Source organism: Austrofundulus limnaeus, unplaced genomic scaffold, assembly GCF_001266775.1.
Source record: "Austrofundulus limnaeus strain Quisiro unplaced genomic scaffold, Austrofundulus_limnaeus-1.0 Scaffold36, whole genome shotgun sequence".
Lineage (NCBI taxonomy): Eukaryota > Metazoa > Chordata > Actinopteri > Cyprinodontiformes > Rivulidae > Austrofundulus > Austrofundulus limnaeus.
Window position 1 is genome coordinate 643418 of NW_013952438.1, and position 4758 is coordinate 648175.

The window sequence follows — 4758 nt, forward strand, 5'->3', positions numbered from 1 at the left end:
CATTTGTAATCATCAAAATTAAACGAAATAAACATTTGAAATATATGAGTTTGTATGTAATGTATGTATATAATATACAAGTTTCACTTTTTAAATGGAATTACTGAAATAAATCTACTTTTTCATGATATTCTAATTTTATGACCAGCACCTGTATATATTTAACCAGTCCCACATTTAAACACTTGTATTGTAATTTAAAAAAAACTTGCACAGTAAATTATCTTTACCAATTTTACAAGCATTTTTACTATACATACATAAAACATTCTCAAACAAACAGCATGTGAGAAAATCCAGCCATCATTTGTGAGCTGAAAGACTTTTTCTGCAGGATTGTTCAAATTTTAAGAACAGAAAAAAAAAAAACTGTTCTGGTCGATTCATGCCAGTCTTTTCTATTTGGCTCATTAGCGCCTCTATTGTTTGGACCTGGAACTGCACCCAGCACCATCACTCTTGGGCAAAGGACATGAGTGACAGCACAGGGACACTTCAGGGGGCCAATCAAATTTCAGCAGGGGCCAATGCCCCTGTGGCCCCGTCCCCAGAACCGCCCCATTGCCAAAGAAAGTTGTAATTTGTGAAAATAATTTCATGATGGACTACTTTGGATACTACTACCAGCAGGATTTACCCAAGGACGTTCTTCTGGAAGGAAACTTCTGTCCTTATAGTTCCTCACAAATCTGCAGTTGATAGCAAAGTAAGTGATGTCTTTTGTTTAATATTGCTGTTTGGTGTGAACATGATTTGTTATTTAGCATAAACTAATGTTAAACTCGCTGCCAAGAGGAGGCGAGGAGCTTCGTCTTTAACGCCGGGTCCTCTTAGCGCCGACCGCTGTTCGGCCCCAGCACGAACTGTGTTTCCACCGGGCCTTTGGGAAGCAGCGACAAACGCACATTGGCCTCTCTGGCACGAAGGCGCCTGACTTGGGTCTGTCCCTAAAAAGCCCTCGCCTGGGGTGGATGTACTGCACGCAGCCTACTGTAGTACCATTGTTCCAGCCTGGTAAAAAACCAGCCCCTTGTTTTTCGCTTTGTAGCAGCCATTTTTATGTCTCTGAAGTGCTGATATAAAGGCCATGTTGGGAGGGCGGAGCTAACATAAACGAAAGGTTGTCAGGGTGTTGCCAACAGCAGCTTATCTGCATAAACATCTTGTTCTGAAGGGAGCTCAGAACCAGCAGAACTGACCAAGTGAAATCTCATCATCTGAAAATGATTTTTGCATATTAAATCTAATTAACCTGTTTTGAATAACTTACAGATGTATCCTAACTTGTTCAATGAACCCATATGAGGTCGCCTGAGACCCAGAAGAAAAAAAGTTTTGGGATTTAGATTTTTTCATGATTTAAGTATTGAGGTTGAAAGAAACATATTGCAACATTTTTTTTCATAAATGTTATTTATTTAAATTTTACCACATGTCCCTTACAATGGACATTGGGTCTTGCTTGATATAAAAATTTTCTTTACATAATGATTATTTAAAACTGATAAATTACCTTTATTTTTATTTTATAAATACTTAAAACAGATTTATACTTTTTGAAATTCATAAACAGACAAAACAGTTGAAGAAATGGCTTTAAAAAGTGCTTACATAACTAATTACATGTCCGAAATACATCAAAACATTTAAGTACTCTCGCTGGTTTGTGTATTCTGACATATTTTTTTCAAAAATACTATTCTCTATGTACTGTTTACAGTAATCAGTTGGCCTCCAGTCTTGGAGACTGCGTCCATCGCTTTCCTGCAAGGGATTCTCCTCCACATCAGGGTTGAAACTATGTTGATTGAAAAAAAGAGAATTATACTTTAACGTAATGCAAAATGTGTAATTACATATTTAATTGCCATTACAAAGTTTCAAGTCCTTTTGAGTCTTTTTTAAACAATGTTGCAGTTGTTAAATGTAAATAGACTTTGTGCTCTTTTCTAATTTGTATATATCTCAAATCATGATGAAACATGTGCAGCTGAACTTACAAAGTATTTTAAAGTTGCAGTTCAAATAAACTTAGCTGCAAAAATAGTCTTTTATCTTTTAAAAATCTGTTTAATTTGATTTGCTGTGCTGCAGCTCGTGCACACATATGTTCAGAGTGCAGAAAAAAGACAGACGGTCTTTTGTTAACGTGGAATGAGTGACATTAATTAACGGGCCCTACTTTATAAATGATGTGTTTTAAACATTAGATTTTAGGTAAAATATCAAGTCTTTTCAATTAAACAAGGTTAAGTTCAACTCAAGTCATTGGTGTAAAAGTCCAAGTCAAGTCACAAGTCTCTGACTATTTTTTCAAGTCAAGCCTAAAGTTAGAATATTAGTCCCCACCTCTGGACCTTACTGTGTGTGATTTATACTCCTGTCCACGCAATAACCCAAATTATACTCAATATAAAAAAAAAGGAAATTCATAATTAGTTTTATCATTGGACAGTTTGATATCAAAACGTAATGTAACAGAGGTCCAGTCAGTCCCCCCTCTCTTAATTTAGGGCAGACTCCTGTTTATGTTCCAGTCCAGGTACCTGAAGTCCTGCACCTGCTGCAGGCAGCGCGTGACGTTTGACCTCTTCTCCAGGGGCTCAGGAAAGTGAGAGGCCTTCATCGCCACACGTCCTGCTCTCCCACAGCGGAGCTTCTTTGATCTCGGAGAAATTGAGCTCAGTAACTCCTGATAGTGAGCGGGTTCAGAGAGGGCGCAGGGAATGTTTTGCTCCACACTTTTTGTGTCGTCATGCTCCTGAGCATCCAGAAATAGACCACCTCTGCAGCGGGACACTTCTCATCACCACTTTTCAAGATGACACGTTGGTTAAGCTTTAAAGCGCTGCTTGAACTGAGCGCATTCACAAACTCCCTAAAATCCTCTTAACAGGATGTGAAATCATCTATTTCAAGCAGTAAGAATTTGCTGTTTCGAAAAGCTGGTCTCCAAAAATTTCCTCACTCCTCCGCCGATGAAAAAAAAACTGCATGTCTTTAGTTATGTCTGACTCCTCTGGCTTTTCCCCATGTAAAATGAAAACATCCATGTTATGTTAATTGGCGAGTTAAACTGCTTGTAGGAGTGAGTGTTAAGGGTGGCTGTTAGTCTTTTATCAGACTGGCAGACTGCCCAGAGTCCACGCTGCCTCTCACCATATAACAGCTGAGATAGGCTCCAGTCATGGGTGGTATTTTCAAATAGTTCTTGTATTTACATTTAATTTTGTTGCTTTTATTGGAGAAATGTATTTTGCATTTTAATACTTTACCCTGATGTTCACACTGGCAATTTTACAAGAATAGATGATGAATACTCACTCCTTGGCCAGAGATTATTGTGATAAGTTCCTCTGTTTTAAGTTTTTGTAGATCAGTTGTTTTAATCCTTTCATTTTTTATCTAAAACAAGCATCCTAAAGATAAAAAGAGGAATGACACGTATGTTAATTACATTAATTTATTAAGCAGAGGTGTTTGTGACCCATTGTCTTGCATCTGTTAGATGCTTGCCTGCTTCAACACACCTGACTGATATAATGAGTGATTGACAAGCTTCTGCTAAACTTGATGACATTCTGAGAAGGAACTGAATCAGGTGTGTTAAAGCCAGAACATGCAGGATAGTGGGTCCCAAGGAACAGGGTTCTTGACCTCCACCTTAAAGGGACATATTGTCCTCCACCTTTCATGTCAGAGGTTTAGACTAAAATCATCCTATGAAAAGATAAAGTTGTAGCTGCTTTGGTCAAACCTTGAAAATAACAAAAAGACTCACTTAGAGCTTAAGTTGTGATTGACTCTCAGCTACCACGTCCAATTTGAGTTCAATTTTTGTTCAACTGGGCTGAGTTACAGCCATTTTTGTATTCTAAAATGAGGTTGTAGAAGTCATACTAAATTGGGTTGATTCTAAAAACCAGCCGGTTGTAGATGGATATCCATTTATAACTTACTGACAATTTCAATAAAATCCGTCAAGTGATTCATGAGATACTGCATGTTGGTAAGAAACACGTCGCCATAATCATACTCGGGTAAAAACATCCTCCTCGCTGTTTGAACATCAGTGTTGAAGCTTTTATTTGCTTGTTGTGATTATTTCTTGATCAGACAAGTTTAACCTGAGACAGCAATGAGCCCATGACTTTTCAGAAAGGGTTCCAGAATTTTGTGCTAAAAACACTTTGAGCTGAAAAAGACTCTGGGTGCATTTACTCTGAGCAAACACTTTCATTCTACAACCATTTGGAAGAAAATGAAATAAAACAACATTGATAATAAAACTCGTAGCGCTTTAAGAAAGAGGACAATTAATATTTGAGCATGTTTTCTGATTAGTTAACAAATTGTTCTGTGAAGATCAGGATTTGTTTTCTACTTGCAGACGTCACACTAATCAACAAATCTTTGCTTCTGATCTCAGGACCACCAAAAGTGTCATATTTTCTCATTTTAAAATTATGGGTCTTTGGTATTTGCTTAAACACACACCCTATTTGATAATTTTTCTGATGATTACAGTCTTTGTGGAAGAAAAAATGGAAAAAGACAATAAGCTAGATGTTTTACTCCTTCCATCTTTGATAATGCACTATATACACTCACCGGCCACTTTATTAGGTACACCTGTCCAACTGCTCGTTAACACTTAATTTCTAATCAGCCAATCACATGGCGGCAACTCAGTGCAACAGAGCTGCTTCATGGCAGAACCTCAGCTTAGCCTGTTAGCTTTAGCGTTAGCCCCGACGC